This window comes from Physeter macrocephalus, chromosome 13, assembly GCF_002837175.3.
Source record: "Physeter macrocephalus isolate SW-GA chromosome 13, ASM283717v5, whole genome shotgun sequence".
NCBI lineage: Eukaryota > Metazoa > Chordata > Mammalia > Artiodactyla > Physeteridae > Physeter > Physeter macrocephalus.
Window position 1 is genome coordinate 23,418,123 of NC_041226.1, and position 18,892 is coordinate 23,437,014.

Genomic DNA, 18,892 nt, shown 5'->3' on the forward strand with positions numbered 1-18,892 from the left:
CCAGCAATCCCACTACTGGGCATATACCCAGAGAAAACCATAATTCAAAAAGACACATGCACCCCAATGTTCATTGCAGCACTATTTACAATAGCCAGGTCATGGAAGCAACCTAAATGCCCATCGACAGACGAATGGATAAAGAAGATGTGGTACATATATGCAATGGAATATATTACTCAGCCATAAAAGAGAACGAAATTGGGTCATTTATTGAGACGTGGATGGATCTAGAGACTGTCCTACAGAGTGAAGTAAGTCAGAAAGAGAGAAACAAATGTCGTATATTAACACATATATGTGGAACCTAGAAAATTGGTACAGATGAACTGGTTTGCAAGGCAGAAATTGAGACACAGATGTAGAGAACAAACGTATGGACACCAAGCGGGGAAAGCGGCGGGGGGTGTGTGTGTGGGGGTGTGTGTGATGAATTGGGTGATTGGGATTGACATATATACACTGATGTGTATAAAATTGATGACTAATAAGAACCTGCTGTATAAAAAATATATAGATAGAGAGATAATTTAAAAAAAGAGGGGAAGTATGTAGTGGGAAAATAAAGGACTTTAAAGAGAAAAAAATAGAAAGCCTTTTTCTCAGCCTGTCACAGGGAGTCATTCTTAAAACTGACAAGAGAAGGCAAGGATTAAATTCAAGGTCAATTCTTGTCTGGATGTACTAGCAAAGTCTGAGAATCATAGTCACAAGCTTGAAGTTGGCTATTCTCTGACAGAGAGGACTGGCCTGGAATCCAGCTTTCTGAAGAGAGGCCAGTGGGTTCTAGACAGCTATTGCAATTTCGAGGTGTGTATGTGTGTGTCCAGATAAGGGCCATCCTTGAGGCATTGAAGTGAGAATAGATTTCAGGGGATTATGATGAAATTCAGGGGAGCTATGAATTTAGATGGAAAAGGGAGATACATCTTAAGTTTTTATTATCCTTTAATGGAAATTTAAAATTCCTTTTAACTATAAATATAGGCTGCAAACCACAGAAGTATTAGTATCTGTGGCTTTGTCACCAATAGAAGTAAAAATATTTTAATATCACATTAGAGTTGTCCCAGATATCTTCAAATATTGTGAATACTCATGATTTCTTTGAAATTATGTTGTTTCCCCACCTCTAGATCTTGTTATATGTCAATAAGGAAACAAATACATTACTACATCACAAATCTGTTTTGTTTTGTTTTACTATTTGGATAACTGTATTTTTTATATACTTGATTTCCTTTCTAGTCCTGTGTATTTTATTTTACACATTTTAAAGTAGTATTCTGAGAAAGAGTCCATAGACTTCACCAGACAGGCAAAGGAATCCATGGCACAGAGAGAAGGAGCCCTGGGAATAGCCTGTTTGGAGACATACAGAAAGCTGAGATGCTGTGAGTGATGTTAGGGGAGAAAAGAGAATTACCCCTTGACTAGTTCGTCATATTTTTGAACCGTGAACACAATAGCTGGAGATGACAAATCAGCCCATATAAGGAGCCTGGAAGTCACCGCAAGAGCCATATGAAGGCCCATCTCCAAAGCGACGTTTCTCCTAATGCTGGCATATGAGTCACAAGCTTTGGCCAGCTCTTCTGAAAAGACGCTCAAAGTCCTCTACAGGCAGAGAACTATAAAAGTCAAAGGTATTAATAGAATTCCTCCCACCTCAAGGCTGTGGTTCTTCCCACGAGATCTTTGCAGCGACATCTTGGGCACCTGCCAGGCTGACTGTGTTCGGGGGGTGGGGGACTGCTGGAGACAGCTCTCAGTTCAGTCTGAAGTTGATATCGACTCGCTATCATGAATAGGACGAGAGGGAGGTGAAGTGGTTTGCCTAAACTCCCTTTTCTGGAACATAGGAGCCATGCCACTTGCCATTTACCTCACAGAGTTTTAAGTTGATCAGCACAGTGTATATGTTAAATCCTAGGAGTGTCACATAATCATATGATGAAAAAGTTACCAAGCTTTGCTAAAAACAGAGGGTAAAAATAACCAGCTGTTACTGGGATCACATAGACTTGTATTCTTTACCTGCAAATTCATCAATCTTGTTTGCTTCTCACTGGCTAATGACTTATTAGCCTTATGCAGTGACTTGCATATAACTGCCTATACAGTAACCATACCTTTAAATTTTCCAAGCAAGGAAAACGATCTTTCACAGTTATTTTTGCTTCCTACAACCACAACAGTTTATCAGCCCTTGAATTTCACATTCACATTTGGTGTGGCTTTTGGCAGGAGTATGTTAACAACAATCAAACATTAAAAATGGCTGGCAACCATTCACATTAGCTCCAAACTGGAAGTGACCCAAATGTCCACCAATAGGAGAATGAATTAAGTTATTTGTGGTAGATTTCTACAAGGACATACTATACAGCATTAAGAATGAATGAGCTATTGCTACTGGCAACAACCTGGATCAATCTCATGAAAATAATGTTGAGAGAAAGAAGCCAGAGAGAAGAGAGTGCACACTGAATGATTCCACGTACACAGAGTTCACAAACAGCCAAAGCGAGCCCGAGGCATTAGAAGTCAGAGGAGTGGTTGTCTGTGGATGGCGAGGAGTGACTAGAAGACATGAAGATGTTCCTGGGGTACTAATACGAAGTCTGTTTATTGATTTAGGTGCTGGCTACTTGGATGTATACATTTTGTGAAAATTTTTTGAGCTGTACACTTATAATTTGTTCACTTTTCTATGTATATGTTATACTTCAACAAAAATTCAGAATTAAAAAAAAAAAAAACATGAAGACAGGACCCGAACATGTTTTCTTTTTAATACACCCTCCACCAGAATACATTTCTTCTTAGAGAACTGGCGATATTTTAAAATAGTGTTAAGAAATCTGAAATTCTTAATTGGGGTTTCTGGGAATATGCAGATCACCAGAAAATAAGCTATCCTGCCAACCCCTCAACCCCTAGTTGGGTAATAATTCTTTTTATTGACATATTTGTTCATCTTAAATGACAGATATCACAAAGCCAACTGTGATCTGTTCTAAAGCCTTGTTAAAGTGACCTTAAGTAAAGTGAGCAATGGTGAGGACAGCCTTACCAGGAGCTTCTCCCTAGGAGGCAGGGCGGTGGTGACAAGGGCACCCAGTCAAGCTGATGCAAGAGCGGCTGGAATCTGTTCTTGCTCAGCTCCCGGTGTGGTGCATGCAGCAGGAAGAAGGGGAAACTTCTTCTAATTGACCAGCCCAGAAAGCGCATTTTTTCCTGATTGGTGGATCCAAACGGGTACTGTTTTAGAGAGAAGACTAGCCGGGATGTAGCCCTGCTTCTGTCCCCCATGGGGGTCCCTTCTGCTCATCACTGTTGATGTAGATCACGGTCCCTCCCTCCTCCAGTTGCCTACCCTCTTTTTTCCCTGTTTTTACATAGGAAGACTTTAAGAACACTCTTCTTTCTTTCATGTCTCCCTTTCATTCCGCCCCAACTCCAGAGCAGAGCTTAACCCCAAGTCACCATGTTTCACTGTTTGCTTTGTAGGGATTAAAGGTAAGAGCCCTGTTTATGAAACAATGAAACCCAGTTCATCTCCCAACACTTGGTGTCTAGGAGGAGTTTACTAAACACTTGTTCAAAGAAGGAACTGCAGAGTCTTGGTATTTCTTTTGGCCCTTTTGCATTTTTGTCTTGCCTTTATTCTGGGGTATTGGTTCTCGTGTCAGTGGGGTACAGTGGAAAACGAGCAGGTATCAGAGTTAGACAGATCTGGTGCCAGAATCCTGCTAATCACTTGTCGCTTGTTGAACCATGGGCAAGTTATTTACCTCCAGGTTCAGTTTCCTCAATTGTAGAATAGGGATGGTACTATCTTCCTCGCAAGGGTCTGAGGAAGATCATATAAACAAAATGTGTGTAGCTCCTAGAACAATGTTTGCACATAGCATTGCACATTCATTCATTTCCTCAATCATGCACTTGATAAACATTTGATAAGCTTGGAAGAGATGCCAGAAACCAGGCTAGTTGTAGTGACATGAAAAATAGGACTCCCATTCTCATTGTGTGCAGAATCCTATGGGGGATGTATCTGTAATCAGTAAATGCAAAATAAATATTTTTGGGGGGTATTATACTAAAAATATATGCAGGGTTATCTATCTATCTATCCATCATTTTACTATCCAGGCATCTATTCTTCTATCTGTATATGTATGTAATTCTTCTACCTGTATCTTATGTAATAATATAAAGTACTACATGTGTTTGCTATTATTATTAATATCATTATAATTATGCATACTAAGAAATGTCTGCCATAAAAATTATAACTATGTACATATATAGAGATGTTTATATTATGATTATTTCTAGGGCTAGGATTTAGGGTGAGATTTTCAATTTCTTCTTTAAATTTTTCTGTATTGATTGAAATCTCCAAGAGCAACTATCATTTTCAAAAAACATTAAAACATTAAAAGATTTATGAACTAAAAAAATCAAAAACCTAGACAAAATGTAAAAATATTAAATGCCAAAATTGGCATTAGATACAGGGAACTTGAATAGACCAATAAGTTTTAAAGAGATTACATTGCAATTAACAACTTCCACGCTCAGAAAATTGTAGGCTTAAATGGTTTTGCAGGTGAGTTTTACCAAACTCTTGAGGAACAATAAGTTTCCAAGTTACTCCAGAAGGGACGAACACAAAGCTGCCAAGCTCATTTCATATTGGTATAATCAGATGAACACAGTATATTAAAAAGAAAACTCTATCCTCTTTTTAAAAATATTTTAAAAGATGAAAATTTTTAAAAAATGCTAGCTAATTGATTCTAACAGTATGTTTTAAAATAATGCAGCTTGATTAATGAATGGTTCATCATTAGGATTCTGCCAATATAATTTAGAATATTAATAGATTAAATTTTTTTAAAAAGTCTCATAATTTTAATTGATGCTGAAAAAGTATTTGACAAGTTCTTTACTTATTTATGATTAAAAACTCTTAGTAAGCCAAGAGTAGAAAAGAATTTCTTTAATTCCCTTAAATTAATGATGGTTATATTCCAAAACTCTCAGTAAATATTATACTTATTGGAGAAACTTTAAGTGCATTCCCATTAAGAATGGAAACACATATTCTTACGGTCAGAAACCACTGTATATTACAACCAATACTATAATATTGGAAATCCTGGTCAAGACTGAAGGAAAGAAAGAGAAATAAGAGGCTTGGAAAGAAAGAAACAAACTATTGAAGGAAAGAAAGAGAAATAAGAGGCTTGGAAAGAAACGAACTAAGATAGAAACAAACTAAGGATGATATACTTATTTACTCCAAAATCAACAGGTAAATTATAAGAACGTGGTGGATGTATGATTAAATTATAAGCACATTTCTAAGAGCAAACAACTAAAAAAGCAAGATACCATTCACATAGCAACAACAACTAAAAATTGTCTGGTAATTAACTTAACCAAGAATACATAAGGCCTCTTGGGGAAAACTTAAACATTGTAATAAAGGACATAGAAAAAAACCTGAGTGATTAAGAGACAGTCCATGTTCTCAGATGAGAAGACTTAATATTGTAAAGATATCAACTCTCCCCACAATTATCTCGTAAATACAATGTAATTCCACTAAAATTGTAGCTAGACCTTTGAGATCCACAATAAATGTATTTTAAAATGTGTCTGATGTTGAGGCAGTATAGGACCTCTTAAGCAAAAACTTCAAAAAAACATATGGTATAAAATTGATTATTGAATACATCAAAGTTACACATGGATAAAATTAGAAACATGGGTAAAGAGCCTTTAAAATGTTTCAAATGGACAAAGGATTCCCATCTAGAATGTAGAAGAACACAAATCAATCAAGAAATCAAATCAAATCAACAAGAAATCAAATCATACAAATCAACAAGACAAAAGACAGTAACTTCAATAGAAAAATGGGCAAAGGATATCAGCAGGCAATTTACAGAAAATAAATTCAAAAAGCTAACAAGTAATAAGTAACTCGCTGGCTTAACATAACAGTGAGAGATATAATTTTATACTTAATTGACTGGAAAAAATTAGAAAGCTAAATTATGCCCTGTGTTGGCTGGATATGGGGATAAGTCCTGCTGGTGGGAGTAAAGATGGGCACAGTCATTGGGAAGCACAATCTGTACTGTTCAGGAAGTGAGTAAAGCTGTGTCATATAAAATGGCAAGACTAAAAGGATGGTAAGGAAATGAGAGGAGTAGAGAAAACAACAAGGCTTCTGGCTTAATCATTGACCGGGTAGATTCAGATGCCAGTGCCCAGGATAGAGAATGAAGAAAGAGGAAGAGCTTCTTTGAGGATAAAGATGATGTTTTCCATCTGGGACCTTTTAAGAATTATGAACTTATGGGGTACCCTGATGGAATTAGTAGGTACTCAATTAATATTAACTTCTCCCCCACCAAATAAATTTCCTTTTTCTTCTGTGTTTAGGAAAGATTGAATCTTAATTTGCAATTTTCTTTAACTTAAATACTGTTAGTTTTTGTATTTGAAGGATCAATGTTTCTATTAACCCCTTCTCAATAATAAAAGAATGAATAGATAATGCTGATTTTTTTAGATCATCAAAACTTTTAAGCTATAGTTAGGAACTAAGTGAGAAGATATCCCTGCTTTTTCCGAGTCACCAAATGTCGACATTCTTGGGCATATTTTTTAAAGTGAGGTAAGGAATGCTTAAGAGACATCATTCCATAAACCTCATGGGAACCACAAACCAAACATCTACAATAGATACAGACACAAAAAAGAAAAAAGCAATCCAAACACATCACTAACGGTAAACATCAAATCACAAGCGAAGAAAACAAAAGAGGAAGGGAAGAAAAAAGACCTTCAAAAACAAATCCAAAACAGCTAACAAAATGGCAATAAGAACATTCATATCTATACTTACTTTAAATGTAAATGGATTAAATGCTCCAAGCAGAAGACATAGACTGGCTGAGTGGATACAAAAACAAGACCCATATATATGCTGTCTACAAGAGACCCACTTCACATCTAGGGACACACACAAACTGAAAGTGAGGGGATGGAAAAAGGTATTCCATGCAAATGGAAATCAAAAGAAAGCTGGAGTAGCAATACTCATATCAGACAAAATAGACTTTAAAATAAAGAATGTTACAAGAGACAAAGGTGGACACTACATAATGATCAAGCAATCAATCCAAGAAAAGAGATATAACAATTGTATATATGCACCCAACATAGGAGCACCTCAATGTATAAGGTAAACACTAACAGCCATAAAAGGAGAAATCGACAGTAATACAATAATAGTGGGGGACTTTAATACAGTAAGTCCCCTACCTACAATGAGTTCCATTCCGAGAGCATGTTCATAAGTCCAATTTGTTCGTAAGTCCAGCAAAGTTAGCCTAGGTACCCAACTAACACAATTGACTATGTAGTACCATACTGTAATAGGTTTATAATACTTTTTACACAAATAATACATAAAAAACAAACAAACAAACAAAAAGAAAACATTTTTAATCTTACATTACAGTATCTTGAAAAGTACAGTGGTACGACAACAGCTGGCATACAGGGGCTGGTATCAAGTGAACAGGCAAGAGGAGGTGGGAGATGGTAGAGCTGAAGGGTCATCAGCAATAGGAGACGGAGGGCAAGTTGCAATTTCACTCATGCCTGACGATGGTGGCACAGGTACTGGTTCCTTGCTGGATTCAATTCTATCTACCCTCTTGAAAAAATGATCCAGTGATATCTGGGTAGTAGCTCTTTTCTTCTCATCATAGATGACATGATAGCACTGGATTGCATTCTGAATGGCTGCTGCAACCTTCATGTACCATTCTACATTCAGGTCCTGTGCCCCAAAACCTAACAGTGCCTCCTTAAATAAAGAAAATCCCCTTGCCATTTCCTGTGTCATGAATCTCTTTGGTTCTTCAGTTACTGCTTCCTCCTGTCTCTCTTTGTCCTTTCTCTGGCCCTTCAATTCTGTCAGGTCTTCATTAGTGAGCTCCTCATGTTGCACAGCAAGGAGTTCAATGAAGTCATCCTCTTGCAGATCTAGCTCCAGCTTCTTGCTGAGGGTCACTAAGTTGACAAATACCTTTTTGGACTCCTCATCCACCTTCTCAAATCCATGAAAATCGTGAACAAACTTTGGGCAAAGGTTCTTCCAAACCCCATTCATGGTGATGGCCATAACATCATGCCAGGCAAAGTCAATGTTTTTTATGGCCTTGTAGATGTTATAGTCCTTCCAAAATTGTTGCAAGCGTGTTCCTGATTAGTCAGTTGCCTTTACTGCATGACAAAAAGTGTGACATACATAATATTTCTTTTTTTTTTTTTTTTTTTTTTTTTTTTTTGTGGTATGCGGGCAGGTTGGATGAGTGATGTAGTATTTGGTGGAAGATGCACTACTTTGACATTGAGATGAAAGTTGTCCGTGAATGGGGGGTGGCCTGGAGCACTGTTGAGCAGCAAAAAAACACTGAATGGGATGTCCATCTCCAAGCAATATTTCTCTACCTCTGGGATAAAGTGGTGGAAAACCAGTCCTGGAAAATGGCCTGTGTAACCCAGGCTTTGGGGTTACTCTTCCACAAAACAGGAAGGGAGCCCTTAGCTATGTTATTAAGGGCCCTTGGGTTCTGTGAATGATAAACTAACAGAGGCTTCAGCTTCATATTTCCAGAAGCATTGCCACCAAACAACAGAGTTAGCCTATCCTTTGCTGCTTCATTGCCTGGCATCAACTTCTCCTCCTTACTGATGTAACTTTGGTCTGGCACCCTCTTCCAGTACAGTCCTGTCTCATCCACATTAAAAACCTGCTCAGGTAAATACGTGCCTTCATCAATAATTTCTCAAAGTGTTTCAGGAAATTCCCAGGCAGCTACTGTATCTGTACTCACTCCCTACCTGCTCAGGTAAATACGTGCCTTCATCAATAATTTCTCAAAGTGTTTCAGGAGATTCCCGGGCAGCTACCGTATCTGCCTCACCACTTACTTTTCCATTGTGAAGGCTGGCTCTAGCCTTGAACGAATGAAACCAGCCATGGCTGGCATTAAAAGATGCACCCTCTGATTCTTTGTCATGTTTCTTCTTCACATCTTCATAAGGGCTTTTAGCTTTCTCTTGAATCAGCATTAAGCTGAGTGGGACTCAATGCTGATGCTGATCCTTCATCTACACATTGAGAAGTTTCAACATTTCCTCCATCCCTTTTCCATGCTTCTTCAATATTATTGTCAACATCAGCAGCACAGCAGACTTCACATGTTCCATGATCTTGTCTTGTTCTTTAGAATTGTGCTGATGGTTGAACAGTTCATGTTATAAGAGCAAGCAATGTCTACCATCTTTTCTTCTCATTCCACTCTCAATTATTTTCACTTTTGTTTCCATTATTGTTTGCTGCTTCTTAGCAGTACCAGCTACATCACCACTGCTTTTATACTTGCTTCTGGACATCCTGGGCTTGAAATAAAGATACTGTACTACTGTACTCTATACAGTACTGTACAGTAAAGTGCACAAAAGCACAACCACTTGTAGAGGATGCATGCACATGACAGTGTACACCAGACACGTGAACTAACTTACATGATTGGACACGCGAACACATTTTCATCTTTGAAAGTTCGCAACTTGAAGGTTTGTATGTAAGGGGCTTACTGTACCCCGCTCTCATAAATGGACAGATCATCCAGACAGAAAATCAATAAGGAAACAGGCCTTAAGTGACACATTAGACCAGGTGGACTTAATTGATATTTATAGAACATTCCATCCAAAAACAGCCGAATGCACTTTCTTCTCAAGTGCACATGGAACACTCTCCAGGATAGATCACATCTTGGGCACGAATCAAGCCTCAGTAAATTTAAGAAAATTGAAATCATACCAAGCATCTTTTCTGACCACAATGCTATGGGATTAGAAATCAATTACAGGAAAAAAATTGCAAAAAAGGAAAAATACATGGAGACCAAACAATATGTTACTAAACAACCAACGGGTTACTGAAGAAATCAAAGAGGAAATAAAAAAATATGTAGAGACAAATGACAACAAAAACATGACAGTTCAAGAGACATCATTTCAAACTGGAAGGTCCTGTATTTTGGTGCCAGGAAACCTGAATTTAAATACAAGCTCTACCACTAGCAAGCTATGCAATTTTGAGCAAGATGCTTAAACTTTCAATAAGTGGAATAATAATAATTACTTTTCAGGAGTGTTATTAGGATTAAATAAAATCATATAGGTTAAGCTTTGGACACAGTAGACATATCATAAAGGCTGTCTATTATTATCATTAATATTATTATCATATCACCGTAGACCCTTACCTTCCATTCTTCTTTTATTAATTCTACACAAAGTAGTCTACATCAGCTCTGTCCAATAAGAATATAATACAAGTCACATTTGTTACTTAAAATGTTTACTAGCCATGTTAAGAAAATAAAAAGAAACAGGCTAAATTGATTTTAATAATAGACTTTATTTAACCCAATATATACAAAATATAATTTCAACATGTGGGCAATATAAAAGTTATTAACAAGATATTTATATCTTGTTAATTATATTTATATCTTTTTATTGTTTCAAAATACAGTATATTTTATACTTAGAACACATCTCAATTCAGATGAGCCACATCAAGTGCTTATTAATCACAAGTAAGCACTAGTGGCTGTGGCATTGACTAGCACAGGTATAAATACAATGTTTTAAATCCTGCATTATTTAAACATTCTTTTTAAAATCAACAATTTCATCTCTATCATTCTCAGATGATAAGAGTTTGTCTAAGAAACAACACAGCGTTTTTTTCCCCATCTCAGTCATTAGAAATGGAGGTTTCTTTGGAACAGTCTTTAGGCCTTTAGTGCTTCTGGAAAGAAGGACTTCGCAAATGCTCCCTCCTTTCCCTCCAATCTCTGGAGCCAGGCTGAAATGGGGCCTTGGAAGGATCTCTTGAACCAGGAGTCCATGCAGCAGTTTTGGCTACATCTTGAGGAACTGCAGGTTTTCTGACTCTTCTCCTCGGGTTCAGAATATGAATTCTTTTTTTTTTAATTGGCTACTTATTACATCTTGTGCTTATACGAAAGAGGCCAGAATTTGAATTCTTAAACAAATCTTATTCCCTCCCAGACCTGGGAAGATCCAAACCACAGCAGCCATTAAACAAATGGGAAGGGAGGAGACAACTTTTTCCATTTGGGGCCCACTCACGTTCCAATGCAATCAAGCAGATCATTTATTCTGCTTGGAATTGGTTTGGAATAAAACAGAGAGGAAAGAAACACATATTGCATAAGCTTATGGTAACCACAAATTGGGCAAGACAAGTATTAACAATACTTGAAACAAATGAAAAAGTTTGAAATCATTTCCTTTCTCTGCCAAATCTAATACAATGTCCTGCGTTGGGTGGGAGGGTGACAAGATGACTTCTCTCAAATCCATTTCAAGTCTGTTATTCTCTAGTTTCTAAAATAATTATGTAGACAACAGGTTTTCTTGTTTTTTTGTTTTGGTTTGTGTGATAAAAACACATACCATGAACTTCACTATTTTTAAGTGTACAGTTTAGTAGTTTTGAGTATATTTACATTGTTATGAAACAGATCTCCAGAACGTTTTCATCTTGTAAATCTGAAACTCTATACACATTAAATAGCAACTCCATTTTCCCCTCTCCTCCAAGACGCTACTAACCACTATTCTACTTTCTAAGAGTTTGACTACTTTAGACACCTCATATAAATGGAATTGAACAGTATTTGTCTTCTTGTGACTGATTTATTTCACTTAGCATAATGTCCTCAAGGTTCATTCTTGTTGTGGGAACATTTTTTAATAAGATTTTTTAAAGTTTAGTCTCCCAAATTCATCACAAAAAAACAAATTTGATTTTTTCCACCAGACTTTAAATGAGTAACAATTATATTCTCTATGCCATACACATGAAGCCTGTCTTCCTGTTGGAGATCTAGAAAGCTGGGATCTTCAGTCTCAGGTTAGCAGAGCCATGGATGGGATTTCCTTGAGACTCACTCTAGTAAACTTTAGAGAACATGCCGGGGAATGTACAGCCTTATGTCCAATTTAAATTCTACCCATGCTCCTCTGCCAGGCACTTCATTACTCCATGTTTCTCACTCTCCTAGGTGATGAGTCAGGTCCACAAACCATGGGGAATATAGGTAAAAGTAAGCATTGAATATGTGTGCAGCCTTGAATGAAGTGGAGATCAATTGATAAGCTCAATATTTCATGCTCAGTGATTTGGGTGAGACACAGGCTGGCAATGGAGAGGGTGGTCCATAACAAAGAATCCCGCATCATCAGAATCTGTCCCTACCCTCCGTCTTTCCCATTCCCAACACTTTTGACTTCTCCAGAGCAGCAGGGAATTCAGTCCTGCCATGTGTATCTTAGGTCAAAGAGAAAAAGTATAGAGCTCCAATGTGTGATTCCCAGTCTGAAAGGAACCAAGTGTCTTCTGATAAACAACACTTGAGGGGTTTTTTTGTTTTTTTTTTTTAAGAAGGCACTAAACTGACCTTCTTTTGAAATGGGCTAGACAGGGTAAATAGGAGAGATCTTGTTTTCCCTTCATCCTGGAAAAATAACATTTCTCTCTTTCCAGCTCAGTACAGTTGACTGAATTGGAAAGGAATCTATTTTCTCTGGAAAGATTTATTTGCCCAACAGTTGTGTTTTTGTATATGTGTGTGTGTTGGCAAGAGGTGATATATTTTCCAGAACAAGGGTCGTCTTGTTCACAGTTTAAAGGGGCCCAGAAGTTGACTAAGGAATTGAATGTTAGGGAAAGCTTTTTCAGCTTTCGTTAATGCCATGTACAGACTCCAAAGAATCTCAGGTTGGTCTGGGCATTAGGATGGGGAGGAGAGTGTGCTGGGGCATGGCTCTGTGCTACCACCCCACTCATTCCAGAACAGATAAAAACGTTTCCACTTTCCTCACCTCAATCTCAAGACATGTGACAATCAGGGTCTGTTAGGAAGCATCTGTATTTCTATTTTTCAAATAGAGAAATTGTTCCCAAAAAAGTTAAGCAGGTTTTGACTAAAGCCATGTGGAAAAGCAAAGAGTAGCATTACCTCCTCTCCCCACAGCCAGACTTCTTTTCCCACCTGGGAACACATGTTTTAGATCAAGCAAAGATGTAAATTCCTTTCTGGCCAAATTAGAGAGAAGACTTAAAGGGATTATTAAGGTGCCCCTATCTCCTGTCTCCTCCTCTACTTAGCTTCACAAAGGACTGGCATCACATTGGAAATTTTAGAGCAAATATTTTCTGCTTTACAGAGAATTGTTTTCACTGCTTTTAGTTTTCTTGTATTGTGTGCTAGGCATTAATAGAACATTAAATAAAATTGGATACTTTGGGATATTTTCTTGAGAACATTTCTTGGAAGGTGAATGACCTACTTCTTGTCAATTCAAAAAAATTGACTATATATTATGTACATAACACATATAATTAAACATATATAATACTGGGTTGGCCAAGAAGTTCTTTCAGGTTTTTCTGTAACAACTTTCGGAAAACCCAAATGAACTTCTCAGCCAACCCAATATATATATTCTAACACCAGAACTGCAATATATCTTAAGCTGAAGATTTTTTTCCCCTGATGTTTTTGTTTCCAAGTCACTGCTTGCTGAGCTCAACTGACAGCTCAGCTGGATTTTGCACAAGTGACTCTTCACTCAGCTGGTCTTTGCCTTGCCAGGTGTGGCTGGCCAATGTAAAGGAAAGGAAAGGTGTTTTTCCTTTTAGCATGAATGTTAAAACTTTTACCATATTTTCCATTGCCCAGTGTCTGTTTTCAAGGAGGCACGGATCTGCAGAAAACAGAGGAGGCTGGGATTTCCCATTTGTAGATGTTGGCTCCCAGTCTCTTAGTGCATTTAATTTAGCAAAGTCCAGGTAATTAAATGAGGGGAAAATAGAATTTTTCTTTGATGGCAAAATGGTTTCCATGAAGAGAAACTGGCTGATGGTGTTGACTCTGAAGTGTTGCTGGAAGACTTCACAGCAGCCACGCACCCTCCTTCAGAGCCCAGACTGTCCACACTCCCAGGGGTTGACTCTCCTGGCGCTGAGCAGCTTTCTGCTTAGGAGGTGTATACCTTCTCGAGACATTTTTGACTTTTGTGTGCCAAAGTCCATGTATTTGGCATAATTGGAAATTTTACTAATTCATATTGTGTTCTTTATTACCCTGGTTTGAAGATAGCTGGGACTAAATCTGGGCGAAATGGGTTTCCCACTTGCTCTCAAATTACCTAATACAGCAGCTCTAGAAGAATCAGATGTCATCTTTGGGAAAGACCCCAAAAGCTTTCCAGGGCAGGATCCAGGCTTTTCTTCTTAGTCTATTCTCCAAATATCTACCCGATCCTTGGTGTTAAATAAATATTAATTGGACATGCTGACCATGAGGTAAAAGACATAGAGGAGGGGAGAGAAAAATGGCAGCTTGCTGCCCATGAGCAAAGGATAAAACAGGGGTGATCATCCAGTAGACCCGGACCTGATTCTCAATCTCCAACTTATTTTTGTAGGACTCTCAGTCAACTGAAGCTTCCGGGTCTTTCTCTGCCATAATCCCTTCTCTGATTCGCCCCTGGTGGTGCCCCCTAAACTCTGCTCATTCGTCCTTCCATCAGCACCTTTCTTTCCCACCCCGTGGTGCAAAGAGCCCTCCACGGTGACACTTCTCTTGCCTCAGTTCCAATCTCTTCCCCTCCAGCCAATTGCCTCTGGAGTGGGGGAAAATTAAAAACAGATTCTTCGCCAAGAAGCAGTCTCTGGGATGGAATATTATGTCAGGCTGGATGGATCCCACACTCTGGGCTTCTGCACATAGGACAAGAGGCAGAAGAAGGAGATTTGAGGTGAGATGTTTGCACTTGCCACCTAATTGTCAAGGTTGGTTGTTCACAGAGATGCATTCCTCACTAAGGTTGTGGACAAGCTTAATGGAACAGAATGGGAATAGACTATCTTAGCACCTGGCCTCAGAATTTCTCCTACCTTGATGAGCCAGACTGATGTGAAGAGTTGAGCAGAAAAGTTCGGCCCCAGGTGAGTTATGGAAAGAAAAGAGAACAAGGAGAGGGCTGAATTCCGTATTAAAAAAATGAAAGTATAATATTTTTTATTAGTGAGGGTGGGGGTTAGGAGGTAGGGGAGAATATTGTGGTAGTCAGTCTCAGTTGATGGAAAAAATATTTATATCATATAAATATTAATTTATTTGTTTGCATGGGTATGATGTAAACCCCTCTATCTAAGTCTTCAGTAAAAGAGCATAAAGTACTTATAAATTATATCAAATACATATAAGACAATGTGTGTGTGTGTGTGTGTGTGTGTGTGTGTGTGCGTGTGTGAAAATCAAGGGACTATTCTGGATTTTCTACATCCATACCCCCTTGTTAGAGAAAGCACCAAGGGCACAATGAGATGATGTACACATAGATACACAGAGTCAGTGTTTCAATGGGAGGAACTGGAACTTGACCAGCAATATAAAAAGGCATACCTTCCTTATGCGTCCAGCATCCAGGAGGCAAAAGGGGTGTAAGGCCCCTCACATGGGAATGTGAGGCGATTCATCTGAGACTCAAAGGGCAGATTTTGTTTTTTTCTGAAGCCTTGGTTAAATTAAGAGCACATTTATCAAGTAGGGGGAGAGGGCTGGGCAGCCATTTACTGGCTTGATTTAGTTCTACTAGTGTTACCTGGAAAAAGAGATCAAACCAAAAGAAATTTAAACGTCTATCCAGCATTTTGACTATTTTTAATAGAAATCCTCACCTTCCTTCATGAAAACTTATGGATCACAGACATGAAATCACCAAAAATGTTAAAGTCATGAACCCAAATGTGGCAAGAGCCATAGAGCATATGAATCCAAACTCTGGTACCAATGATCTGGACTTGACCATGCTTGCTTGTAAGTGACCTTATGCAAGTTCCTTAACCTCCCTGTGCCTCAGTTTCCTCTTCTATAAAATGGGGATAATCATAGTTCTTAACTCATAAGGTCCTTGAGAACATTGAGTTAGTGCCGAAAGCACTTAGAAGAGTTCTGGCACATTCAGAACCTGAATTATTGTCATCTTGCCTTATCACAGGAAGTCAGGAAGAGGATTATGCGAGGAAATTTATTTACCTATCTCAATCCTCCCAACAATTAATTTTCATAACAATGGGACGTTATTAAAACTATTGTCTCAGCTGAAGACTTGAGACCAAGGAAGAGAAGTAAATTTGCTAAGGTCACACAACTTGTTAGAAGCATGTCTTTGTGGGTCGTTTGTTATACAAATTTACACAGCAAAATTATAATGACTGATTATAGCTCACACAGTGAATAGTACAATATCTTATATAGTATTTATAAAAATGGAAAACCGAATAGGAAATAGCTATGTTAAGTGCATTAGGCTAGCCACCCACCATTTTAAATGGGAAAGTGTGAAATGAAACCATTACAGTTAATCTCTAAGCAGAAAGTCCATGGGATCAGTAGTGGGGCTGAGCTAGCATGTCTGCAGAAGTCTTAATTTCTCAATGTCTGGTCTACAATTGCTTAAATTTTTTAAAACAGTATTAAAAGTAGATTTAGCTAACATCTCAAATATTAAACATATTCATATTAGTTGAAAGAGAAACAGTTTTCCTCCTCAAAGCTATGCCTAAAGTAAAAGTCCCTTTTTCTCAGTTTGGGCGAGCCTGGTTTACTGGAGGTGAGCTTTCACGTCTCCCTTGTGGCTTAGAGCCTGATATTGATCCCATTTCTGGGGAATGGGCTGAGAGGTCGGAGAGAATCCTTCCTTGTTGAGTTCCTATTGTCAGTGCCATGCTAGACACTTGGCATCCATCAGCCCTTCAATCGCCACCACCATCTTCTGAGGGTGGTACTCTCATCCTCTTTTTGGAGGAAACAGGCACAGAGAGCTTATTTCTTACTTGTTCACTAACCACTCTGACAGTATTCAGAGAAATTCACAGGCTCTAATCTCTTAAACCAGTGCTTATCTCACTTTTCCTGTGTGAAATAAATGGCGTGTTTTGTTCCAATGAATGACGCACTCCCACGGGTATACTCAGGGCTGTGATAAATTTGCTACATCTACACTCTTTTCTCTTTCACTTCAGAAGGCCTATCAGAATGGAAGTGAATACTCTGGTTATTGGAACCATAACTTTGAATCCATACTCATTTATATAAAATAGTACATCATTTGCTAACTTCAGCACTGCCACCATTATTTGCAATGAACTATAGGCAAGATACAAAAGAAGTGATACTATGATGTTTAAAATCAAAATGAAGCAGGCATGGTGGGTATATATGTCAACACATTTCCAAAGGAACAATTCTTCATTTTCCTCTCTTTTCAATCCTTTCTTTTTTGTGAGGATCCCTTCTGTGTTCTATTTCCATCTATAGAGCTAACTTACCTAGAGTTAGCCAGACTTAGCAGCTCAGGGCCATTTTAGTGCCTCCTCATGCTTCACTATTTCTCTCACATCTGTTCCCTTTTCTCCATCCTTAGTTCAGGTAATCATTATCTTACTTCTGGGCCATTGTCTGTTCACTTGTTTCCCTGCCTCTTTCCTCTTTCTCTTATATTCTTTTTATTTCATTGCTGCCAGATAGGTCTCCTCAAAATGCAGTTTAAATCCTTTTAAATCATTTTATTGTAACGAAACCCTAAATAGCTACCCAGATCCAGTGCAAACCTCAATGCATAAGGCAAATGCTAACAGCCATAAAAGGGGAAATCGACGCAAACTCCTCCCCTTAGCCCCTAATAAACTTTGCCTTATGATCCCAACAGGTTTTCCAATCTTACCTTCTACTCTCTGAACCCTGTGCCCCAGCCAAAGTATAATAGATAACTGGTTCCTGTGTTTCTCTTTGCTCATCCATTCCTCACTCTATTAAAATGCTAGCCGTCCTTCTAGATTCTATTCATCCTTCTCCAAAAAGTCTCTCTAGATTCTCTCAATCCGATGTAATCATTCTTCCTTTGAACTCTTCTGTCATAAAATGAGCAGACATTTCTGCATATTATTATCTCTAATTCTCTGGTCTCTTGCCCCCCTCCTTCCCCAACTACACACACACACACACACACACACACACACACACACGCATACACACAAGCACACACACACAGTTGGGACTTTGTATTCCCTGTAGTTCCAGTATGGTCTTTCTCATGAAGTGGTATTTGCAATCATAATGTTGTTAAGAAGAAAAAGAAGAAGAAGGAGGAGGGGGAGGAAGAGCAGGCTGAGGAAGAGGAAGGGGAGGAGAAGAAGATGATAGAGAGCTTTTTTGCTTCTCCAGTCATCATGGTTAAACAGCTCTAACTGTTGGAAAGTTTTTCCCTATATTCATCTGAAATCTTTGAAAAATTCAGTTCCATAAATATTTATTGAGTGACTACTATGTACAAATTATACCATTTTAGGCACAAAGCACATTCACTGATCCAAATACAGCCCATATGCCTGCCCTGCCCATGACCCACCATCAGGGACCTTCTTCTCACATATTGAGGAGGAAAAAGGTTGCTTCTGAGTCCACCCACTCTTAGCAGCTTCTCTAAGATTTGAGGCCCTGCTCTCCTGGTTAATTTCTTGAAAGTATCTTTGTCCGCTCATCTCTGAGCTATAATATATATGGGGGGGGGTGCCTATAGGCTTGCTGAGGGATTTATTGGATTTACTATCATTATGTATAGCAGACCCCCCTCTGACCTGGGGGTCAGAGGCAGAAAGATTTGTTCTTCCATT